General features: G+C 40.3%; 1 long non-coding RNA gene across 1 annotated transcript; it reads right to left on the bottom strand.

Annotated features, from left to right (window-relative positions):
- Positions 1-11752: 11752 nt before the first annotated feature.
- LOC121558024 lies at positions 11753-27004 on the bottom strand. The gene is made up of 5 exons (XR_005998451.2): positions 26990-27004; positions 25013-25238; positions 23111-23199; positions 21414-21755; positions 11753-12927 (listed from the first exon to the last, which is right to left on the bottom strand). It is a non-coding gene; the product is annotated as an uncharacterized LOC121558024 (long non-coding RNA).
- Between the last annotated feature and the right edge of the window lie 302 nt (positions 27005-27306).

The following is a 27306-nucleotide window of genomic DNA, read 5'->3' as shown; positions in this document are numbered from 1 at the left end:
CTAAATACATGGGCTCCTTGCTTTCATATAGAAATCAAAATGCAGGACAACACCTCACCTGAGGTTCAAACGGAATTCCCATCCGCTTCTGGGCCTATTTACTGATGAGCATTGATTACAGGATGCCGCACTCTTAGTAGCCCATTTTCCCTTGTGGGATGTAGTACAGTAATTCACTTAGTTTGGACAGTCATTATGATAAAATAGCCTAAAATATAGTTCCTGTTGTTTTAGATAATGGTATAGAAGAAAAGTTACATTTATTTCGATTTATTTCAGTGTCTTGAAAAAGACCCTTTGAGAAGAAAATATTAAATAAATAAAATACATAAAATGTTGCATTTATAAGGACCATACGTTTTCTAGAAATTGATACATGTCACTTAATATATCGAAATAATAGTAGAGATTTAGTTGAATTAGATATATCTACTACAAACACATTATGAAAATAATCTCAATAGGCTATTTGATTAAAACATCTGAAAGGATGGTTACAAAAAAACATCACAAGGAGAAATCAAATAGAATTTACCATAAGTACAATATAGCCTTTAAAACGTATAGGCTACTATCAAAACCAAGGCAATCAGCACACATTTATAAACGCTTACAAACACCATATAAATTGTAATATAGCCTATTAGGCTACAGTGGCATGCAAATATGCCTACAAAAATGTCCATTCAAAGAACATTTCGAAGAATTGAGAAACAAATGTTACAGTAATTATGATATTATGATAGTGTGGTTTATAATCCCCGTCTCTCCTACGAGGCTCGCCTAGATGACAATTAAACAATTAAAAATCGATAATTATACAACTCTGAAGAGGAAAGTTGAATATAATTTCCACTCCTCTAAAAGATCATTAAAAAAATGAATTATCCCTATAAATATCAAATCAAAAATGGATTATTGACATATGGCCTATCAAATATTATAAATGATGTTCAGGTCAGATCAAAACTGTAACTGAGATATAACAGAGAAATGCATAATTATTTAACTATAAAAACATATTTCCCTCTATGATGCTATGTCAGTTCCATTTGTTTCAAAGGGGCTGACATGAACAGTTGAAGTCACTTTTATCCGCAGCATAATTTGCAGGAAATGCTTGATCAAAATGTTTTATTGCCAGTTCGTTTTCCGAGGGCTTTGTACAAGATGACTTAAAACTATATGGTTGAAAAGCTATAAGCATCGTAGTAGCATATCAAATGCATCACATAGTTAAAGTCATGTCTTCATTTTGTCATGGACCAGATCAGGTAGACTACAGACTACTGTAGCTGGCAACCACACTCCTGAAGTATGGCCAGCATTCTATTGGAAACGTGTTCTTTAATTACAGTAACTTTATTTTAGTGTTGTAAGAAGTTCTGCAACTACAACTGCTACAATACCACATGCATAAAATGATAAATAAGATAAAGTTTATACTATGAGATTTCTGATTGCAAAACTACAAACGCTGAAACTATGAGGCTCTGAAACGTATCGAAATGTGTCAATGCTGAAACAATAAGCAGCCCTCTCTGGACTGGAGCCTAATTAAAACGAGCCAAGAATAGAGACCCCATTTAGACGCCATCTATTCAGGCATTTGAATCGTGATTTTCCATAATAGCTCAAACTTTAAAGCTCTTTATCAGATATCTTTGGTCTTTATAGTATTGTATTGGAAGCAGTTGAGTTTTATCATATTGACACAGTTGAGTTAATTTCATTTGGAGATTAGAGTATTTCTCTGTCGGCCACGGGCTCTGTGAGTTAGCCCACTCAACGTGCCCTGCTTACCCTACATATTTGCTCTGTTCTCTAAACACTATTCAATAGGCCTACAATATATGGCCTCTCTATAAGCAGATATATTTTCACCTGATCTGTAGGTTATTTATTATCGAGCATACCAAGGTTTTCTAATAACTGCATAAAGCTATAGACCTAATACAGTGTGCATTAAAGTGCCGGTTATTTATTGCCCAGCAAAAAAGTTCGAAATACATGGCGCTTGCAACGCCAGGGTTGTGGGTTCGTTTCCCACGGGGGGCCAGTATGAAAATGTATGCACTCACTAACTGTAAGTCGCTCTGGATAAGAGCGTCTGCTAAGTGACTAAAATGTAAATGTAATATATTATCGAATGTAGCCTTCAGTAGGCCTACTGGAGCACTTGGGGATGAGTTAAGTGAATGGAGCGTTATTCAGCCTGTCCTTTGACTCCAAAAATCAATGTAGCTACATTGGTGAGGAGCACTTATTTTACAGCAGGATAACACCTATTGTTAACAGGGCTATGACCACGAAGCATTCAAACATAATTCAAACATCATGAAATTAGAGAGCACTAGTACTGCTCTTCTACATTAGGTCTCCACTGTACATTAGTGCCACTCCACGCTCGTTTGCCAGAGTTGGTCTACTTGGCACCATGCATGAGGCCGATCACATGTTACTACGACCATAACGAAGGGCACATTCAGAAAACACTTACAAGCTATTTATCATCAATGGAGTGATCGAGTTCGTCTTTGTTTTTCGCGTGCAATATATGGGTCGCTCTCTTTAGTTTTTAACCTTTTTAGTTTTTGTTGAAAAAATGTAATGAATTATTCATGTCTTGAGTCTAATCAGGCCACCATCGTGGTTTAAAGAGTGAAATATTTTTCTGGTTTCCTTGTAAGTAGGTCTATAGTTGAAGAGATGTTGGTTGTTAGAAAACAGTGGTAATTACTTAACCACGACATGCTCATACATGCGTGTAGTCACATTGTTCAACACCTTGTACGCTGGACAGCGCCCAACTAGATGTGCTCTGCATATCTCTCTCTCTGTTCAAAATTATATTGAATGTTATTTCATATAGCTTATCACACATATATCACGCAAGTACATTATGTAGTAAATTATCTAGTTAGACAAGTGAGATTTAATTGCTGATAAAAATACAGTTGTATTTTTCTCAGCATCTTGAAAACAGAAGCAGTGGCCTAATACTAGTAATAAGGATGGTCTACTAAAAGGACGAGCATGCGTCATAAAACAACAGAATAAAATAATTTTTGGGGGTATTATAGACTAATATTTGCGAATAGGCTGCTATTTTATAAATGACTTTATGCTGTTATACTGATCAAAACGCTTGTTGGGAGCATAATGACCATGTGTCTATCCCTCTTGACAAAGAGAAGGCTTTTAGACCTGGACACTTGCCAAACGTCACACCTTCTCGCCTGCCCAGGGTGCATTAACAGTATCGCTGGCAGTGGTGAAGGAGTAATTATGTTTAACACTATGTAGTTAAAGCTGTAGCAGCGGCAGTGAGGACATTTATAAAATGAAATTACATAAAATAACATGTATTTTAATAAAGCTATATGAAGATGAATTGATGTTGGGCACATAGCTTTACGCAGACACAATGTCATATCCGGATTAAATAATGTTTAATATCTAATGTAGGCCTAATTCATCTCAGCGACACATACTCTGTCATAACTACTACTGCATGTGGCCAAAGTTGAACTCTATTTCCAATTAAGTATGAACACATTTCCAACTCTATTCAGGCTTATTTAGTTTACTGTTTTAAGGCATTCTGATATGGGGCACATTTTTGCTACGCTTCACATGAGCACTTCATGTTCATGACTGATATGTGACTGGCTGACACTATTGGCTATAATACGCACGGGAACCCTATCAATAATAATTTAATTTTTTGAGATATTTCTCGAGAACATGATTGAATAGAAAATGAAAAGGTTATCTTTTAAAAAGTAATTTATAGGCTAAACGTGCATCATTTGCTAGTTTGCCAAAGGTCATTCCCAAATTTTAAATAGGGCCAGTCCTTCAGCAACTTCAAACAGGGCGCTCTCCTTTCAGCGCTAGCTATACAGAGCTATATGCATGAAGTCATTGGCGAGATGCGTGCCTTCCTTCATGTTCTCGGTCCTCTACCACAAACCCCTGTGTTCAATTGGACTACAAACTGCTGCACACTGTAGAAATGCATCCTCTCTCCTGAGGAGGTCGCTTTTGCTCCTCTCCACTGAAATGCGCATGTGTGTTTAGGACGCTTGCGTCGTTTCTTCTGTCATAAAGATGTTGTTTGTGCTTTTATGTTGAGACAGAGATATTGTTCCTACGGAATGGGATTGCAATACTGTTTTCAAAGAGTGAATACAAATATGGATCAAATTGTTAAAAATGTGAGATAAGAATGTCTCTCACTCAATCACACACACACACACACACACACACACACACACACACACACACACACACACACACACACACACACACACACACACACACACACACACACACACACACACACACACACACACACACACACACACACACACACACACACACACACACACACACACAGACACACACACACACACACACACACACAGAGAGCAGAGGAGGGAGGGAGAGACAGACACGTGCATCACTAAATCACTCCCCAGTTGTTCATTGTGCTTTGAGATTTTCAGGCATTTTGTCATCTTTTCATTCCCATTAACATGAACACTGATATAAAATTATCCTATGTGTAAAAGTCTAGATATACAATATCCCAGTTATGCAATTACGTTTGAACAGTTTGGGACTGTTCAGCAGGTTTAGTAACCAATGAGGAGGATCATCATTGAGAAAGATCTAAGACATTTAAATGTCTCTTCACCTACTGTCTATTAGGCCTATCTCCAGTGTTAAATGACCCTGCCCTTCTTCCTCTTCCTCCCACATCGTATTATCATACATCCTCAATGCACAACTCAATGAGGTGTGTGTGTATGCATGTGCATGCATGTGTGTGTGTACTTTCGGAGAGAGATAGGCATGAGTGTGTGTGTGCCAGTGGTTACAGTGTAACATATGTAAATAGTGTAGAATTATATCCAAGACAGGGTCATTCTCTGGCATGGTTCTTCAGAGGGTGAGCCAAGTACAGCATCTTGCCTCAGTGAGGTTTCCTCTTTTTGTTGCCTTGATCTGAAAAGACTGAATAGTTGAGAAAACCGTTCTAATTATATGGAAGCACAGCTTATTTAGGTGATGAAAAGGGACTTGTAGTGTCATAGCAGCCCCTTAAATTTGCCAAATAAGGAGCAGTAATGATGAGGTGAGAAGGAGTGAATGCCTAAAACAAACTATAGAGGAGCACCACTAAAGCAGCCAGGGGCTTAAGATATATTAAATTACCATGATTAGGACTTTAGGCATGGTTCAAGCCTGTTTGAGAGGCTGGGGAGCCTGAAAGTGGTGCTATTCATGTCTGGGGAGCAGGGTCAATAGGTCGGTGAAGTTCACAGGACCTGTTTCTATTCTTATGCTAACACAGAATACAGGCCCTAATGCTCACTGGCTTGGAAGATATAAATGATTGGGCAATAATCCACGGCCCTCCGTGGCAGGGGGAGCTGGTCTATAGCTAATTGCGCTCTGCCTGCTCTCCATTCAGGAGACGGCCATAATGATGTCTCTGAAAGACTGGCCGTTTTCTCTGCTCTCCTCTTTTCCCACTTACAGTTGGAGAGGTACACGATTGTGTTTTGATATCAGTGCACAGGGGCTTGGGCGTTTCTGAGTGCTAGTCTTGTACAAGAGGCTCTTGGTTCTATTGAGTGTATGGCTGCATACAGTGAGATGCTGTGTTCTGTTGACAATGACTGCTTACAATCCATTCTGAAGTTGGCTAGATGTTTTTCCCTCCACATCTCATAATGATAGCCACAGAAAATATGTCTATTTATGTCTCATAAAGCGTTTTAGGGACGATAGAGTTTGAGCTGTTAGACTCCCCAGGACTGTTTAGTCTCCTCCCTACTCCCCAGGACTGTTTAGTCTCCTCCCTACTCCCCAGGACTGTTTAGTCTCCTCCCTACTCCCCAGGACTGTTTAGTCTCCTCCCTACTCCCCAGGACTGTTTAGTCTCCTCCCTACTCCCCAGGACTGTTTAGTCTCCTCCCTACTCCCCCAGGACTGTTTAGTCGCCTCCCTACTCCCCAGGACTGTTTAGTCTCCTCCCTACTCCCCAGGACTGTTTAGTCTCCTCCCTACTCCCCAGGACTGTTTAGTCTCCTCCCTACTCCCCAGGACTGTTTAGTCGCCTCCCTACTCCCCAGGACTGTTTAGTCTCCTCCCTACTCCCCAGGACTGTTTAGTCTCCCCCCTACTCCCCCAGGACTGTTTAGTCTCCTCCCTACTCCCCAGGACTGTTTAGTCTCCTCCCTACTCCCCAGGACTGTTTAGTCTCCTCCCTACTCCCCAGGACTGTTTAGTCTCCTCCCTACTCCCCAGGACTGTTTAGTCTCCTCCCTACTCCCCAGGACTGTTTAGTCTCCTCCCTACTCCCCAGGACTGTTTAGTCTCCTCCCTACTCCCCAGGACTGTTTAGTCTCCTCCCTACTCCCCAGTACTGTTTAGTCTCCCCCCTACTCCCCAGGACTGTTTAGTTGTTCCTCTGTCCAAGAACGACTCTTAGGGTGTAGCAATGTAAATAGATGAAATTATAATGACGAGTATTTCATTTATTTACATATCGTTACACGGCACATAAAAGGTTGTTTTGTTCTCCTACGGCAAGCCTGAAGATTAATTTCTCAGTGATGGTAAGTATGAGGACCCTCAATGCCTCCCGCTACAATAGGCCCTATCTATCTCCTTATGACAAGCAGAAAATCTGAGAAGAATAAATTAATGAATACAAATGATCATGGAGTGCCATGTGACAGAACAACTGCAGTCAACAGCTCCTAAGTTCCTGTGGCTGAGACTGAGTCTAGTCAGCTCGTCTGGGAGCCTGGGTTGTTTCACAAGCATTTTTCACATTCACATAAATAGTCTAGTTTAGGCTGGGCTGGGAGTGTCATGGGAGTGGCTTCAGTTTATAGTGTACACATACAGAATGCATTTACATTATCCTATTCTGCTTCATACACGTTTCACCCCAAGCAAAAGTGGGGAGGATTCTGTAAGAGATGGGATATCTAAAGTCCTGTGAAATGAATTGTGCTTTTAGTCAGGGGTAAATGGTTTCTTTTGATAGTTGAAAACACTTAAAATACAAGGACAATATGTATATTATTGGAATTTTAAGTATTTTGTGCATTGAAAAACTGCAAGGTCAAGGGAACCGATTATGGTTTTGAATATACTGTAAAAAAATAAAATGTATATGTCATCCTTTATGACCTAATAGAGGATATGATTATAAGCATATTTCATTGTCTGTAATCGAACGATCCCACTTTCAGTGTCACTGTGAAAGAAATTCATGTCAGCTCCTGTCAATGGAGTTCATTCCATTGGCCATTGGGGAATAGACGGACAAGCCACTTAAACTGCGGTCATTACCTCTGACCCCTGGCTGCCCTAGTGGGCCCTGGGGAGACACTTAATAGCACTGACATCTAGGATTCTAACAGGTCCCTCTCTGAATCACATTCCCAGCATTGAAACCCCATCATCCCATCATCAAACTCATATTTACTATACACTGTATTGTTATTTTGCATTGATGAAAGCTTTTTTTGAAGTACCTGCATTTCAACATAACATTGCCCATTAGTGCTCCATGAACTGTCCGGTATCATAGAATGAAATGTAGAATTTAGGATAAAACACTTTACATAAAAGTGCAAATTATGAAAGATTACATGGATTTATAATAGACGGATAGTTATAGATTCACTGGATAAATTGTATGGGAAGGAATAGAAAATTATAAGGAATAACAATGTTAATTTTATAAACTATCTACAAACTAGTTAATTGTCTATAAACTACGTAAACACTTCATAAACTACTGTATTTATAAACCTTTTACATTTGTTCTTTGTTTTGTTACTTGCCTATTATCTATTCCAAGTTAAAGGTTTTACAATGTCTTAAAACACCCCAGGTTTGTTGTGAGCAGAACATTAACATGTTGATAAGCACGTGTCACTTTATTGGTCTTTGCAGGGTCAAGCTGTCCCTTTACAAGGCCAGGTCATAACCCTCTCTGGCCGGGGCATCCATCCAGCCCTGTTTGGCACTGGACTTAGAGATGGGATTGTCAGCACTATAGACTCACACTCAGCTTACTGCTTGATCCCCTCCTGATACTAAAACACAATAAAGTGCACTTTTATGCTAATTTCTGACATTATGTTTTAATTTCACCAAATTACATTCAGAGTGTCTTTTGAATGCTGTGGCTATTTGGGATAGCAAAATGTCTGCATTTTGACAGAAAGTAATACAGATTCAGCGACAAAAGAACGTGCAATAAACAATATTATATTTGAACCCTAACCCTAATTTTACCATATGTAAAGCAATCCATAAGCTCTTTATTGTAGGCTATTGTATCTGCAATTAAAACTCCTTTAAGGATGTAAACTAAATTGACTAGAATGTAAAGCTAGTGTAGTGTTCACGTATAGGGTATCTGAAACACTAATACATGGATGCAAAATGTTAGAAGTACGTATTCTTTTGAGATGTTCTATTGTAGGCACTCTAGAAATCTAAGCTAATAAACGATTCATAAAGATGTATCGACATTCTATTATTATACCGTTAATTTGTATAGGCTGGATATTAATGTTTCATTAAAAAGGTATCAGCGATAGGTGGCGCATGACATCAAGCTCGTCATAAAAACAATCTGTGAGAGAGTCAAAGATACTGAGTTGCCAGCTAATCTATTGGCAAAACGAAAGCTCCTTCACTTGGAATGGTCGAAAATAAAATATAACTTTTGATAACCGTATTGGATCTCTTTTGAATCAGAAATCACTTGAGGTATTTTGTCATCAACTAGACGTCCTCTTGGAGTGTGTTTCGGGTCAATCTATGACCAAATGTCAGTGACCTATGCAAATGATTCCCAATGTGGACGCGACTAATAATTCAGAGAAGACCTAGCCGTAAATTAGTTGTCAGACACATGATCAATATCACTACTTTACAGACTGGTTAAGTACAACACAAAATTAAATAATTATCTGCTTACCTTAATCACAGGCTTTATGAAAGCAATGATTCGTGAAAAATCTAAAAATCAGATGTAGGCCTAGCCTATTAATTTGTGTAAAATGTATTTGATTTTCGGATTCTTTTTTCTGCGGTCAATCCACGACGAATCATCTTTGAGGGGAAAGACGAGTTGCTTGTTTTGAGCCGACGAGTGTATGCTATCCAGTCTGAAGTCAAATGGCGAATGAGTGGCGATACTCTATAGAATTTAAAGAGCAATTAAATGTTCAAAACAACAACGCCTTCTGAGGGAGAGGGAGTTAGCTCAAACAGGGAAACTTCTGTAGGGGCATGTCTGTATAGGTACTTCTGCACACCTGTGTCTCAACTGGCTCTCTCAACTTCTAGACTTTCACTGTTTCTCTCTTTTTTGATTCACGTCTATTTTCTTTGCATGTTATTATGCCTTAGCACTTTAGATTTCGTCCAATCCATTGGCATGACTTCATTTCTCTCACGCGCATGCCTTATTAGGTTTTTGCAGAATCATGTTAGGTTATGTTCAATGTTTCTCCGTAATAATGTGTCATCTGTCACTCAAAATGCATCTGGTAAAAATTAATATGAAAGCAGTTACCCATTAAAGACCAGCAACCTTGAGAGCTTAGAATCGTTGGTAGGCTACTTCAGAAGACTTAACGAGGATGGTCTGTTTATGCCCAAATGGTTTTAGGCCTATATTCACATTTCAAAATAAGGTGGATGGTTGCATAATATCCACACTCAACTGGTTAATAGAAGCTCCAGACCTATCTACCATCAGCTTTCTATTGTGGTGTGCTGTCCAAGGTGCTGATATACAGTTGAAGTCGGAAGTTTACATACACCTTAGCCAAATACATTTAAACTCAGTTTTTCACAATTCCTGACATTTAATCCTAGTAAAAATTCCCTGTCTTAGGTCAGTTAGGATCACCACTTTATTTTAAGAATGTGAAATGTCAGAATAATAGGAGAGAGAATGATTTATTTCAGCTTTTATTTCTTTCATCACATTCCCAGTGGGTCAGAAGTTTACATACACTCAATTAGTATTTGGTAGCATTGCCTTTAAATTGTTTAACTTGGGTAAAACGTTTCGGGTAGCCTTCCACAAGCTTCCCACAATAAGTTGGGTGAATTTTGGCCCATTCCTCCTGACAGAGGTGGTGTAACTGAGTCCGGTTTGTAGGCCTTCTTGCTCGCACACGCTTTTTCAGTTCTGCCCACACATTTTCTATAGGATTGAAGTCAGGGCTTTGTGATGGCCACTCCAATACCTTGGCTTTGTTGTCCTTAAGCCATTTTGCCACAACTTTGGAAGTATGCTTGTGGTCGTTGTCCATTTGGAAGACCCATTTGCGACCAAGCTTTAACTTCCTGACTGATGTCTTGAGATGCTGCTTCAATATATCCACATAATTTTCCTTCCTCATGATGCCGTCTATTTTGTGACGTGCACCAATCCCTCCTGTAGCAAAGCACCCCCACAGCATGATGCTGCCACCCCCATGCTTCACGGTTGGGATGGTGTTCTTCGGCTTGCAAGCTCCCCCTTCCTCCAAACATAACGATGGTCATTATTGCCAAACAGTTCTATTTTTGTTTCATCAGACCAGAGGACATTTCTCCAAAAAGTACGATCTTTGTCCCCATGTGCAGTTGCAAACCGTAGTCTGGCTTTTTTATGGTGGTTTTGGAGCAGTGGCTTCTTCCTTGCTGAATGGCCTTTCAGGTTATGTCGATATAGGACTCGTTTTACTGTGGATATAGATACTTTTGTACCTGTTTCCTCCAGCATCTTCACAAGGTCCTTTGCTGTTGTTCTGGGATTGATTTGCACTTTTCGCACCAAAGTACGTTCATCTCTAGGAGACAGAACGCGTCTACTTCATGAACGGTATGACGGCTGTGCGGTCCCATGGTGTTTATACTTGCGTACTATTGTTTGTACAGATGAACGTGGTACCTTCAGGCGTTTGGAAATTGCTCCCAATGATGAACCAGACTTGTGGAGGTCTACAATTTTTTGGCTGATTTCTTTTGATTTTCCCATGATGTTAAGCAAAGAGGCACTGCGTTTGAAGGTAGGCCTTGAAATACATCCACAGGTACACCTCCAAATTGACTCAAATGATGTCAATTAGCCTATCAGAAGCTTCTAAAGCCATGACATTATTTTCCTGAATTTTCCAAGCTGTTTAAAGGCACAGTCAACTAAGTGTATGTAAACTTCTGACCCACTGGAATTGTGATACAGTGAATTATAAGTGAAATAATCTGTCTGTAAACAATTGTTGGAACGATTACTTGTGTCATGCACAAAGTAGATGTCCTAACCGACTTGCCAAAACTATAGTTTGTTAACAAGACATTTGTGGAGCGGTTGAAAAACAAGTTTTAATGACTCCAACTTAAGTGTATGTAAACTTCCGACTTCAACTGTACATACTGTCTTTAAGAGCAAGATACTGTAGTTTTCAGAGTCTGTGTCTCTAGGCTGCATTTACACAGGCTGCCCAATTCTGATCTTTTTTTCACTAATTAGTCTTTTGAACAATCAGATTATCTCTGAAAAAGATCTGATGTGAAATGATCTGATGTGATTGGTCAAAAGAGCAATTAGTGGAAAAATATCAGAATTGGGCTGCCTGTCTAAACACAGGCATCTAAACTTCAATATCAATCATTCCTGTATTTCCAATAAAATAAAATAAAGAATCTCTTGGACATCTGTTGTATTATTTATTCTGTATACACATTCAACTCAAACAGCAACAGAAGTCATGACAAGTCAGAACTCAATTACAAAAACATGTTTTGTATGAAGTTTGTGTACAAGTATGTGTCACTTTCTTTATTGCACGTATGTTTGAAACAGTCTATCTCTCTGAATAATGATAATAATAATAATAATAATAATAATAATAAGGGAATGAGACGGCTATTAATCTGACTGCTTCAATACCGTATCCAACACATTTTATGTTGAACATTCCCTGATCACTATGAACACATGCAGATCATATTTGTAATACGAAAAATGCAGCTTTTGATGCATATACAGCAAATGGATGGAATCTTCACCAAACAATGTCTTTCTTTTCACTGTGACAGTCAAACATTAAACATGCAACACTGCCAGAGGGTGAGTCATTCACATGTATTTGCATAGGGTAGTGAGGTCTAATCATAAAGTGATTCATTGCACATGACAGAGGATAGACATCCAGAGAGCTTCTCTTGTAAACAGACCACACATTAGGGCACTAGAGTGCTGCTCCGAAGCACAATACACTCCAGAGTACTCTGAAGAGTACAATAGGCACCAAAGCACATACGCACACACACACCTGTCCTTAAATGAAGGTATGAACACATGTTGATCACATCCCTTTTTGATTTCACGTCATACACAAATTGTTTTACATTTTGCTGTAATGTTAAAAGTTCTGTTGAAACTATACACTCTCAGCCGGGGACAAAGATAACATTGATTACCCAAAGTGCAATATATCTGCAGATAATCAGTGTGCAACTTCTGCAAACAATGTCTTAAAATATCTCCAAACATTGTCTTTACAGTAAATCTCTCCAAGCATTGTCTGTTAACTTTACTGGGGATTATTCAGTGCCCTCATTTCTCAGTGTTTGACTGGAGAAGATGCCAATGAGGAAGGCCTTGCGTGACATCCTGGCTTCTGACATGCTCTTCCCACTGGTGCTTCTAGACTGACTGTCAGGGCTCAGGGCTCAGGGCTCAGGGCTCAGGGCTCAGGGCTCAGGGCTCAGGGCTCAGGGCTCAGGGCTCAGGGCTCAGGGCTCAGGGCTCAGGGCTCAGGGCTCAGGGCACAGGGCTGGATGGAAGAGGCTTCCCCTGGAGGTTGTCAACACCATCAGGACCTGGAGACACAGAGATCAGAAACAACATGTAAGTCACCCACATCACATTGCTTAACACAGGAACACAGGACAAGCTTCTTGGCTAACTGTAAACAGTGAGCAGTATCTGAGTATTGTTTTAGGTCACAGTAAAATGGAGGGATGACAATGATCTTAGCCTCAGGATTAGCTTGATGGAATCTAGTTTGTGAGCAGGGAATGTGTCAGTCAGGGAATGATTAGTAAAAAAATGTGGATGTACAGTCTTCCATCTATTTCTACATTGGGTTATTCAAAATACATAAACACCTGTTTTTGTACTTGGAGTACGCCAATAGAAATGTTATGAATAATAAGGACAATTGTGTTACAGTATGTGCAAAGCAGTTTCACTGAGCAGATGTAAAAAAATAAATAAAATGGACTCGACAGAAACAGAAACGGGACAGATTTTGCCAACACAAAGAATCATTGTGAATTCCTGCGGTATATTCAAGTTTCCTGATAACTGTGTTTATTGCTTCATCCTTGACTGTCATCAACTTAACATCTAATACAAATCAAGCGGTCTCTCATCAAGTTTTGAATATGTACAGGGGCAGTCTACCCGCACCAAATTATATATAGAGAGGTTTCTGGACAATTTAATCCCACCGGGGGACTTGGCCAGAACCTTTCTCTGTCAATTTTCACCCTCTCCCTTATTCAAGCCCCCTCTTTCTTTCTCTGCCTCCACAATGCGGGATCTCTCCCTCTTTCTTTTTTATGTTCTCTCATATATTTTTTTCTCTGCAGCTCCCACCCCCCAAACCCTCAGACAGCATGCAGCTTATGCAAATCATCAGCCTTTTATGCTCAATACTCGTCTTCAGTCCTGAATGAGACCTCAACAAAACACACACACACACACTCAGGTTCATTTAAAATGTACAAATACACATAGCCCCCAGTGTTCTCACTCAAAGTCTTTAGTGCCATTCCACTCCATTTGGATTTGAAAGCCCCAACCTGACTGGATGAGCTCCCGGCTAGTATGGTGGGCAGAGGCAGACAGATGAGAGGGTCCTGCTTCTACTGTCCCAGAGAGGGAGGGAGGGAGGGAGGGAGGGAGGGAGGGAGGGAGGGAGGGAGGGAGGGAGGGAGGGATGCATAGGAGAGAAGATGGGATGGGAGAAAGATGGAGGGAGAGTGAAAGAGACAGGGAGGTAAGGAGTGAGTGATGGAGGGAGGGAGAGAGGGGAGTCTGATGAATATAAAATGTTGCTGTGTTCCCAGGCTCTGGGCTGTGTGGTAGGGGACAGGAGGGGGACAGGAGGGGGACGGGAGGGGACAGGAGGGGACCAGAGTGGGGGGACAGGGTGCCTTTGCCCAGCTGTAAGGGGGACCTAAGGGACTCCTCACACACTCTCTGACAGGCTGTCCCTTTCACCAGCACATAGCTGGGCCCGCCAGGCCCGCTACCATAACAACGCTGCAGCCCCTCTGTCATAGCAACGCCACGGAAACGCCACAGAACACTGGGCTCTCCCAGCCTGCCTTGGACACGACCATGAGGGGAGAGGATGGGAGGGGGGGTTGACAAAAGTAGATGAAGAAGTACTGAATGTGAATCAGAGTCTAGACATTCCCACTGCTGTGAACTTGAACTTGACAGACAGCCTGAAATGTTGACAGGCCATGTGAGTGATGGGCAGATAGGGAGATACAACTGCACAACGGAGGTGCAGACTGTCTAGTGATACATTTCCTTAACCTTTTCTAAATGATCCCACAATAAATGGATACAACATGCCTGTCTAACATTTATGTTCAAGTGGTCATTTCAACTAGCTTGGTTGACCAATTGCTTGCCCCATTTGGTGAATACACCATAGCCTTTAGCTAGGGCTGTTATGGCTGTTGTCTCCATACTAATGCCTGTAAGCTGAGGCAGGCCCATGTCTGGGGGTCCAGGCTGTTTATGACCACTGGGCCGTGGGAAAAAAAAGAGATGTGAAAGGTCCCCTGTCGCCGTTATAAAGCTGAGAACAAACCTTGGCAGGATAATCGCGTTTATCCCCAGATTAAGACGGGATCGCAGCTGAGGTATCCTCACAGGGGGAGAGGAGAGGGAACGTAAAACACACAACCTTTAGACAAAGCTCAGAGTAGGGTGTGTGATTTAGTCCCTTTTACGGACGGGTTATAACATTGTTCGTGATGGAAGAGGACTTTGTGATTTAATTGTGTTTGTCTAAATGGGTCTGAACCCACCAGTCAGTTGTTAATTCTGCCTGGATCATGGTGAAAAAACTGTCTTGATACATTGGTTGTGTTTAGCAGGGGGGTCTTGATAAAATCCACAAGGCTTCGGCTACAGTAGGTCACAGTACAATGTGGGATGTGGGAACCACAGCTTTAGGTGTTCAGTGGAAGTGTTACAGAAGCATTCACAGCCACCATTCTGTTCTTATCGTTAGCCCATTCTCTAACAGCCCACTTGACCTCATGAGAAATGGGAGAATAGAGCTACGGTAACACTCTGAAAAGAAATAACTCATTTTATAGTCATAACCCAAGTATGATTGGTATCTTGCATTTGATTCAGATTGAGCTCCTTAGTGGGATAATACAAGGTGGTTCCAGACAGCTCCCAGACCCCTGTTCACCCTGTCTATTAACATGCCAGCTGCAGCCTCTGCCACATGGAAACACAGACAGACACTCAGAGGCAGAGAGTATAGCCCCTCCCCCAACACACACACACACACACACACTGACTATCCACACACACATATACACACACAGAAGTGTTAATAAGTGCATAAAAACATATGTGCACACACGCAAACACACATGTACACACACATCCCCACCACCTTACTTTCTGAATGGATAAAACTGTTAACGCTCAAACATAATTTCTCTCTTATTACAACTGTTTCAAACAGTCTTCTGTGCTATCTCTCTCACATTCTCTGTCATTACTTTTGTTTACCTCTCATTCCTTAGTTCCTGCATACATTATCACCTATTATCTTCATTGTCTGTATGCTTTGCTGTGAAATACTGTTGTCTGCCCCTTGGTAAAAAAACAAAAACTTCTCTCCCTCCTTTCTCTCTCTTTTTCCCTCTGGCTGCCTCCTTTAACAGGGTAATATATTGTGATTGCTGTTTAATTAATAGCCTGTCTGACTGTGGCAGAAGGGGAATCAGGAATACAGTCTGCCACCCAGCTCAAATGTAACACGACATTCTCAATGCCAATTTGTTAATCCACACTTATTGGAAAATGGAACAAATGATGCTTTTTATAATCCTTCGATTCTGTAAAGATTTTACATCTGGGAATTATTGAAAATTGTTCTCCCATAAACAACCATTAATATGCTGGCTGTTATAGACACAAGGTAGTTGGAGCTTTTATGAGGGGCAGTAACCCTCACTGTACTCAGTGAGTTAAGATACGTTTTCCAACATTGTAACTATTAATTATAATAATAGGGGGGGGAGGGGGGGCTGCTTTTCCAGGGGCCACTCTCATGGTTTTGGCGCTAATGCAGACATCTGGCAGTGTCTGGTCTGGAGCGTCTTTCCCACCCCATTACCCCCTGTGTCTCCTGCAGCACCCACCCACACAATGGTGGGAAAGAGGGGTGGTGGACCTCCGTCAAGTGCTCCCCTCACAAAGCAGTCATTGTGGAGGGGAGCCAGGAGCAGAATGATAATGTGGACTCCATCTACTGTTTACCAACAGGCAGACTAGCTACAGACAGACAGCTGCAGTACACAGTGCACTACACCGACCTGCAGCCCTGCAGCCCTGCAGCCCAGGCTCGAAGCTCACAGCTCACTGTTGCTCTCTACTCTGTTCCCCATTACCAGGGGCTAAAAGCAACATTTAACAGGAATCTGTATCGTTGTTTTGTATGTGGGTGATACTCTGTGTGTGTGTGTGTGGATGTGGATGTGTGTGCATGCGTGTCTTTCTGTTCACGTGTGCATTTCAGACTTCCGTGTCTATGGGCGCCCTACAATGTGGCATCTGTCACATTATGGAAAGATAGCATTGTCCCATGCTCTTATAGAACACATTTAAATTCAAATCCAGCCAGATCACCCGTGATACAAATCAGTATTAGACGTCCATCCATGTCTGAGGACGTCGGGAGATGATGTGGAAATCGGCCACTAGGGGCAACAATGAGCGCTGTTACCTTCAAGTAGGTTTCGGTTTTGCTAGTGTGTTGTGGACGGGGATGGCGGATGGGCTTAACGTTGCATGTTCGAATGCAGCGATAGAAAGTTGTTTTTGAGATTTTTGTTTTAAGCCTATCCCAAACCTTAACCCTTACCTTAACCATTTGAAGATAATGCCTAACTTTAAGATTTCGGAGTTAATGTCTAAACTTAACCCTAACCTTAAACATGCGGAGTTAATGCCTAAACTTAACCTTAAACACTTCGAAATTTGACGTTTGGAACAACTTCGAAATTTGACTTTTGAGAAACATGGATGAATGTCTAATTCTGATGTGAGACTGTGAGAACTTGTTGTTCAAATCAACGTGTTTTCGTTCGCGCAGCCAATGTCTAATTAAAAGTGCATCTCCTCGGCCCATGTGCATGCAGTATGCAACATCACCAGCCATTACAGTAAAAGCATCTGGCTTAACCTGGTGCTGTCCTAGGTGCTGAATTAGATTCCAATGATACTGCATTCACTGACAAACCTCTGATTACATACTGTACCACTGGCTCCCACCACATCACCACCAAATAATTTGCTGTGTCCAGCGTTAACAATCATTGTTGAAGACAATGGGGAGATATGCATGTAGACTACTGTAACAGCAATAGTCTTCTTCATTAACTGGGAACTAGGCCATATGAAATCAATCCACCCAATGAAAACAAAGAGGTCAGTAATGTTTACAGATTACATAACCTTTAAACCCCTGTCAACCAGGAGGATTATAGAAAGAGCATTCTTTATATCACCCCCCAATTAGTAGTAAGAACCATCCAAATACAAGCCCACTGTCTCTGAGTAAATGGGACATGAAGCATCAGGATCAAAATACGTCTATTTTAGTCCCACAGTCAGTCTGAAATTGAACAGTCAATTTATCTGCATTCATGTGTTGAAAGTAGAATATACAGTATATGAGAATTTTATGACAGATATATGGTGGAAAAGGATCACTGTAAGAACTTTCGCTCACATGAATGCAAAATGACTCACATCCGTGCTCTGTGTAGAAATTATTAATTAATTGATACAAGGCAGATGTGATAGCATTCGAACACAGGAATAGACTTAACAAAGCATATTCAATGTCATAGGCATTTACCTTGGGCGCACGCGCACACACACACACACACACACACACACACTTATCATCATATTTACATCAAATGCTATTCATTCTGGAAAATTCCTCTGTAAGATTCCCTACAATTGATCGTAGGTTTAATTTACACATCGTGTGTGGAGCTAGTCCTTTGCTTCATCCAGTAAGCTTCTTTATGTCTGCCCATTCCTTTATTCTAAGCAGTGACGCATCTGCGATGGAGGCCTTGAGAATATGCAAATCAGGTATGAGGAGGCCCCTCCCCCCTATGGAGAGACTGCTAGTCTAATTAAAGCTTGCTTGGGCATTAAAGGCACAGTTATCCTTTGTTGTATTAAAGGCATAGTGGATTTCCTTCATCATATTAAAGGCAAAGTTTTTCTTTGTTATGTTACTAAAATACATAGTGGTTAATCATTTATCCTCTCATGTACTGTACATGATGATGAATACATGCAAGTATGGGTAGGCTAGGCTACTGTAGATCTTTCATCTGGTAGGCTAGGCTAGGCTACTGTAGATCTTTCATCCAATGCATGTAAGATGTATAATCACTCAACAAGCGTTGTGATTTTATTTTTGTGTGTGCAAATAATTAAGCATACATTTTTTGTAATATGAATAGGTTAAATGTTGCTCCAAATAAATGCAATTTACCTACATGATTTAGTGGGGTATTATCCCTAAATCAAAATATCATAGAAACATAATATACCACATGATGTCAGGTGGAACTTGTCTATAGACCTATTTTTTTTTTGTAATTAAATGAAATCATAATTTAACAATTGACATTATATTTAACATATAGGAACCATTAGGCTATATGTATTATAAGTATCTGGTGTGGTTTTGTTTGGGTGGCCTTATAGGCTTCATAAAAAGATACCCTACTGTGAGCTATTATCTACACTGGCTTTTACATTACATTAGTTACAGTAAAGGGACTTCAGGATTTAGGGGATATTTGGTTAAACTGGATATTTTTACATTTGGCAAAAAATAATCCCACATTTTCCACTGTGTCTCTTGAAGCTAAAACCCACGCGCATACAAGGCTGCGGCGCGCGCCTCTAATGTGCTGCTGCGCCTTTAAAGAGGGCTCCGCTTTCTCTCCTCGTTTCTATGCAATTATGTTAATATGCAGAGCTTGTCTGGTGCTCTTCATTAACGGCTGCAGTTGCATCATTGTTTCCTTTATTTGTAATCTCTGTAAAGACAATGATTCAGTAACAGGCTATATTTATGTGTTTTCTTCCTTACAAATATGTAGTCTTTAATAGTGATGGATGAAGTAGGCCGTATGCAAAGCCTTTTTATAAATATTAGCGTTTATTTGTGGGCTTTCTATTGCAACAAATTATCCTATCTCAAGGTCGTGCTTTGCATCGGGTTTGTGTTGGACATCGGTTTCTAAATAGGCAGACAAGGTCCTACCATCAGTGAGTATGCGAATAATTTCTTGTTCAGAATAATATTATTATTTATTTTCGATATCAAATATATTAAGTAAATTGTGAGATTAAATATATTTGATATTGCCTTGCAGTCTCCGTAATATTAGACTTTGTGAAATTCAGTTTTATACTAACGTTATATCAACCACATAACCTACAAAAGGTAGCCTACCTTTTTTTACATTTATCATGCCATTTTCATATTCCTAGCTTGTTAACATAATTGTCCAGCTAATTGTCTCAACGTGTAATTTCTCAGTTGCATAGCAACAGCAGTCTCTGCAATGAAAGCAATGACCTGCTCTGATCATTATAATAATTTCATCCTGTTCTGTGACCAAGAGCCACATTTTCAGTTCAAGGTGAGATGCCTATAAGGTAAACTTCAATACCTATGTCCTCTCAAACTATTATAGAAACATCTATAGTGTATATAAATATATTCTATAGAAATACATTTGCCCTGTTATATTGACTGATAATTTAAAGCTATGAAAAATCATACTCCAATTCTACTCTTCAGCATAACCCAGATGATAATCTAAATAAAACATGTTGTACTGTACACCACCCAACATGCCTGACACATAGGCCTAGCCTACTGTACTGTAAATAGTGTTTCCCTCTCTATGATAAACACACAGATGCAACCATAGTTGTTGTTGTCTTCCTTATTTTGTGAATATGCACGTTTTTCATGACAGATGTAAATAAAAAAAAGTGCTGATGATAAGGATATATAAACTGTAGTTAATCTATGTTATGCATAAAGGCGACATCTGAAATGACGGAAACTACGTTTATAGCTTAATATCAAGTAGCCAAAGGGACCAAGAGAGGAAGTAAACAATGGGGTGTAATGATGGAAAATTAAAAGGCCTTTCACTTTGTATTTTGTCATTCCATGTGCAATGTAAGCAATATCCACATCTTTAAAATGACAGTATATACAGGAATAAATGTAGCTCCAAGACATATGGTAGGGTGCATACGAATGTGCATGTTATGTACAATAGTCGTGCAACATATAGAAGATGTACATAGGTATGAGACACATTCTAGTATGAGGTATGAATGCATACACAATAGACGTATCGCGAGTGAGACAGACGTTGTCGGCTAAGTATGAGACAAACAGCGGTTTGAGATGTGAGCGTTGATTGTAGGTTTGACACTGATTTGAAGGTGTAATGACTAAAGAGTGAGCTAGCTCTGATCTGTGGCTGAAGGCCACAAGGACATCATCATCATCTCACATGACCAGATTTATGTAACCTGGCAGTACAAGGAGTTGTGTGTGTGTGTGTGTGTGTGAGAGAGAGAGAGAGAGAGAGAGAAAGATATATGTGCAAAATTAGGATTATTTAAGAGATAAATAATTATTCATATAGAAATACATGTATTTTAATGTATTGTAAAAAAAAAACTGCTTGTGTGTTGCAATGTGTGCTGAACGCACATTACAATCAGAAAATCAAACAAGTCTATTGTCAGATTGTTAATGCAATGCCTCGTTAACATCTAAACGGTAATGGATGGGGCTGCTTTTACTCTAGCCTACGAGCGTTCATTTATCTAATATCTCCTAAGCCCTGACACACTCGTTAGCCAGTTCAGACTGGAGAGGGTAAGATGATAGGCCTGAGAGAGGCTAGCCTACTGATGAGGGGAGTGATGGAGAAAAGCCTGATAGAACCAATGATGCAGCCAGCCCTACCTCATGCCAACACAGCCATTTTAGGAGCAGCAGCAAGACTCTCCATCAAGATGGCTTCCGTAGCTCAGCCCCAGTCAGTCACACAGAGTCCTCTGGCTGCCTGCGAGGGGGGCCGCTCTAACTGGCAGCTCCTTTGTCCCCGTTGGCACAGGGTGGAGGCATCTCGCCTGTCCTTTTCTCCGGGGGCACAGATGGCACCAAAGGCTTCCGGTGATGGAGATTTAAGGAAAGAGGGACAAGGGGGTCGGCCTTTTTCTTCCCCTCCTGCTTTCTCTTTTTTTGTGAAGACTGTGCCACTTTCCCCTCGCTCAATCCATACCTGGTGTGAATGGCTGGCAGTCACTGTGGAGGAAATAAAGCACAAAACAGACCCCCTTTTATCACTGCCATGGCAACTACCACATAATCTGTCTTTAGGGAAATAAAAGGACAGAATAACTGTAATTCCTTTGTATCTGACACAGTCACACCACTACAAGATACAAGTCTCTGGGTGAAGCGTTTGATAGTAATCTTAATAGAGTGCAGAATTAAAACTGTCTGGTTATTTGACTCAAGCAATTGTGTACAGTAGGATATATGGCATATATTGTATTGGCTTTGTGCTACCCATAGTGGCTGCAATGTTGCTTTAGTGTGTATGTGAGCCTGCTGTCGTTTCAGACGGTGGGAGGGGGTCAGTGTATTAGAGACAATAGAGAACGAGCTGCTCTCAACATCGTTAATTAATTAAAGGGGTTGCCAGCTCGTCAGAGAGTGGTTAGATGCCGGCGAGAAAAAACCTTACCCGCCTGCCACCCTAGACCTTGCCAGCACAAAATGCTTTGTTGTGGTGCGTTGTGCCGTTTAGCAGATGGTCTAATGCAAAGAGCGCACTTGTTCATCAATAGTTATTTATTTCACAAAAAAAGATTCAAGAAGAAATTGATGTAAAAGACACTCATAATACTCATTTCTATTTTAGCATTCTAATCTATGCCTTCATGAATAAAAGGAGGACATATAGTTTCAGGTTGTATGATGTACTCAGAATAGCAATCTGCTTGGTACTATGTCAGGTCAAATGAATTTAGCGTCCGTAAAGGAGGTTATTCTATGATTAGCCTATAAAAGCAGAGCATGAGAGAGGGAGTGGGAGATGGAGACTATAGTTCCTCCATCTTCAGGGAGAATGCATTTTTGAAGATCATTGAGGAACGTGGGTGGTGGGTGGGTGGCGGGTTGGAAAACAAAACCCAGATGAGATGAAACAGGCAGACAGCCTATTTGTAAACAGAACGGATTCGGAGGAAAGAAGTCGCTGAGGCAGATGCTGAAGTTTCAGTGTTTTTTCTCCTTTACTCCTCCTCTGCTCTTTCTGTAGTACAAAGCTGAAGGCAGCAGCGTCAGAACCTGACGACTACAGGGAGCTGGCTCAGATCTGGGTCACGCTGCCACCAGCACAAACCAGGAACATACTGGAGCTTTTACACATCGTCATCTCCACCAAGGCTCCCATGAAGGCATAGAGAAACCTGAAGCCAAGAGCCACGGAGCTGCATCCTAGCACCTGTCATTCACACCACCATTGGTTCATGTTCATGTTCTTTTTCCAACCTCTCTCTCATATTCTCTCATCTCTCATCATGCCTCTCTATATCTGCCATTAGGTGTTATCCTACCATATTATATGCACATGTACTGTATACCTTACTTACCATTGAGTAGACAGCATGTGTTGTTCATACTGCAGAGTTTCTGGGTGTCTCTCAGGCAGCCACTGCAGTGACAAGGGCGCTGGATCAACCTTTGACAATAACAAAGACATTTCCAAATACAATACAATGCAATAGTGCAAAAAAAGCTAAACGTATTCACTAAAACAATACGCTTGAATTCTCATCACTAACATTGAGCGACAATTAATTAGACAATTGTTGGGTTATAGAATAGTCATGCCAAGGGTTCTTCTACAACAGGCAAGGGACACGTTTATATGGATTGGGCCTTGAGAAGAATAGAGTAGTGAGGTAGGTGTGGCTGATTTGGATAATGTCTCCATTCTTATTGGTTGGGATTTGTATGGACCAGAGCCTGCATTACAGTTATTGATGAGGAGATTCAGATAGGTAGGTTGGAGGTGGTAGACACAAGGCTTTTGTTTGGAGTATAGTAGAGGTGCAATCAGCATGCAGTTAGTGAAGAAAGGCGAAGGTACAATAAATAAGAATGGATATCTTAAACAGAAATTGAGATTGATTAGAATAGGATGTGTTCAAATCAAGTGAGTTAATAGTAAGTAGTTGATCATTTCCATAATCAACAATTAGCCTACTCTCAGTATTAAAAGACCTGAGTGGGAATTTAGATATAGGCCTACACTTAGGTAATGTAAGGCTCGCAATAGACATCAATTGTCAGCGGTTTTGGTTAAGGACGAGATTATCAGAGCAGCGACTGGTAGGCCCTATGTCACTGGGTTGACCAGTGGAAATTCTAAATTGTCTGGTGACACACTAGAATGGAGAGATCCGGCCGGTCGTGGGAAAACCTTGCTCGGACTTTTCACAAATCCAGCGTGTAGCCAGCTCCTTTACTGAATCAAACCAATTAGCCAGGAGCGCACTCCAGCCATTGAGCGCCACTGTAGGCTCTGAGAGGAGTTGTTGGTTGAATGAAAATGCATCCCCGGATTTGGTTCTCCAAGAGAAGCTATAGCAGTTGCCTTTTGAGGGACAGCTATAGGACCGTGAAGGGCCAGGCATAAAAAAGTCCAAATTGAGACACTTGAATCATTTGGGCCGATTAGGTGTGCGCACAATGCGTAAAAGTATTATGTGACTCACTTGGGAGGTATAATGCATTTCAAATCTACAAAAACCATGAATATCTTAAGCGTTATTCCTTTCTAGACAACACAACTCAATGTGAGAACACAACTACATGAATAGCTTGACTTAATATCGACTGAACGATATCATTAGCCTACGTTTTTTTCAGAATTTCAGTGAAAGGGGTAGGTAAAGCCTACATAGCTCATCTTAATCAGGGCAGTCTTTTTCATAAGCGTTGGCCTATAGTAGGCCTAAATACGTCATAAAGGCTAATATCAGCCATTTTCTGGAAAATCCAAATGTTTCCACGTGAGACAAGAATGATATCAATATGAGCTACAAATATTAATATATCTGATTAAACCTTAATTTAATGTGTTTGCGTGTTCGTAAACCACATTTATGCAGAGAGAACTATAAGGAATACAGCCTCAACTAGGGATACTTTGATGCAACAAAGCTTTAATCATATTCAGGCCTGAATATCAATTGTTACAGTTCACTCATATGACTGGATAAAGTTATTTATTCCTCTGACCGGAACAAAGGCCTTTTCCGAAGTATTTTTCGTTTTAGAAGATGTTTTAGGCAAAAACACTCTAGATACCTTGAGTGATAGAATAAATAAATATATAAAGATAATTCTTACTCCAAGCATACTAATCAAATGTGGGCCAAATATACACTTAAATTCACAATATGATTTTTACTCCATTGTAGAAAATGTTGACTTTTCATTTAACACATGTTTATAATAAGTGATTAGAGAAAATTGTTATAACTTACCGGAAAGGCACTGCGGTATTGGGCTGTAATTGCATATCAATTATGTTATTTTGTGTCTTTACTTCCAGACACAATTTATGACTGTCCGAGTCGCAGTTTGGATGACATTCCTACTTTCGGTTAGCTAGCTTTATGACGGCCGAGTAACACTCATACAGCTAGATAACCAAAGATAGCAACCGACTCCTTCTCGAAGCATAGTGCCAGAGTATCGTATGGGTTCCACCTAACATGAAGAAAAAAAAACATTTTGTTAATGCAATAATTTGCCTAATAATTATATTGTTACCACCAATTGTTATCCATAAATCTGCCACACACAAAAAATACATCAATAGACATACCAAATAGAAAACTATTATTGCTCAAGAAATATATCCTATTATTAATTAATGTGCAGGCCATGGGGTCAATGAATAAGACTCTGGGAAAGGTTTTAATCTGTCTCCATCTCTAACTATTCTCACTGATATAGACTCATGCATGGTGACATCACTAGCATATAGGCCTATAGGCCTACAAGCCTGGCATGGACGTGCAACCAGCTTCCCGCCTTTTCCGAAAGCTCCCTAAATTATACATCACTTAAATAATCGCCATATTAAATCCCAAGTCACTTTAGAGTAAATCGATCAATAGACTCTCAACCAGAGGAGGACTTGGCTAACCTTGTATTTTTCTATTCATAGGCCTATAGCTCTGCTCCCACACACCATCACCATCTTCACCACTTAGCATTCCACTCCCACTATATCTCTTATGACAATAATGAGGATCAATTCATGTAAAAGAATATCACAGGCGATTTACATGCATCGATTGACATCGTATTTGCACGCAGTAGGTACGTTATTATAGGCCTAGTGACTTTTCCAGAAAAATAGCCTGTGTCTATTATGGTGAGGACTGCACCGCACTATACACCATCTATGATCATTATAATGAAATTATGATGATGATTATTATTACTGTCATATTATTATTGGAATCCTTAGTCTATAGGCTATTTATATCTGGATATAATTTAGTTTCTTTCCCCTCCCACACTAAAACACAATTAGGCTATTCATTCACTCATTCATTCATTTCTCACAAGAGAGTGGAAAAAAAACAAGCTAAATCATGTAATCAAGAAGAACGCGTGTAGGCCTTTAGACCATCATTATTTCCCCAGGTTTAGTATTGTAGCTAGTCTATCTTTAATGAGCCTTCTGCACATGTTTTAATACAGACTAACCTTGTGATGAACCCACGTTTCCCTTTATCAGTGCGTCTGACGTCATAGCTTTTAATTGAAAAAGTGACGAATAATAGTGATCTTGTAAGCAATTTCCAATTAATTTCGATTTAAGACATCAAGAACTTAACACAACGCAATGTTGTTTGTTATTAATATAATGCAACAATGAAAAGATTTACAGAAATTGATACAACTTTATTGCTATGTTAGAGAATAGCCTAAATAAGTGCATATTCTATGTACATTTCTTTGTATGTGAAAAGGTGTGGATATTCCTACAAAGCAGTTAGGTTACCAGGCTATAGGCTACATTTAAAACTGCTCCATTTCATCACACCGACTATCTTACTAAATTAATGTAAAAACGAATATAACCAATAGACCATACAAATAAAACCCCTAGCAGTATCTGCATTACCAAAAGGACTGCTTTTATTTCACAAACAGGCCTATACATGTCATAGAGGCTATACAGGGCAATGTAGATCTATCTGCTCTTTCGATTATATAGGCCTAGGCTACAGTTGATCAGATCAGACACAGGTTCATTTGTCCCATAATTAGCCAACTTTATGTAGACTAGATCAATTCAAACACTTTAACACTGTATATATATAATTGATGCTCAGAATTGATGGCTGCGATATGGTAAACAGAGATCAGTGTCTGCAGCTAGCGGTAGGCTATGTAGCCTAAAATAAACTCATATCGACGTCTATTGAATAAGGAAGGCTTACTTTTCAATGTGAGGAAATTTGTCCTGGTTCTTTTGCCATCCAATGGAGGGCTGCGCATCCGCGTGGAAGGCAGCAGTAAGGGTTCCGGTATAGGATGAGAAGCATATGGCTAGCCTATAGAATAGGTTTTTACCGAGGAAATGAAATCAGATTATTTACCTATGAAGGGAGGACATGCGTCTGTACAGAAAACGATAAACGCTTCTCATCCCAAGTCCGCCTTCGAAGCACGCCGAGGCAGCCGCGGAGGCAGCCGGTTTCTAAAAGGCGCTGTCGATGGTCAAACCCCGAATCTGTTTTGGAACGATCCATGTTGA

Source organism: Coregonus clupeaformis, unplaced genomic scaffold, assembly GCF_020615455.1.
Source record: "Coregonus clupeaformis isolate EN_2021a unplaced genomic scaffold, ASM2061545v1 scaf1015, whole genome shotgun sequence".
NCBI classification, from domain to species: Eukaryota; Metazoa; Chordata; class Actinopteri; order Salmoniformes; family Salmonidae; genus Coregonus; species Coregonus clupeaformis.
This window is presented reverse-complemented; position numbering and strand designations above follow the sequence as displayed.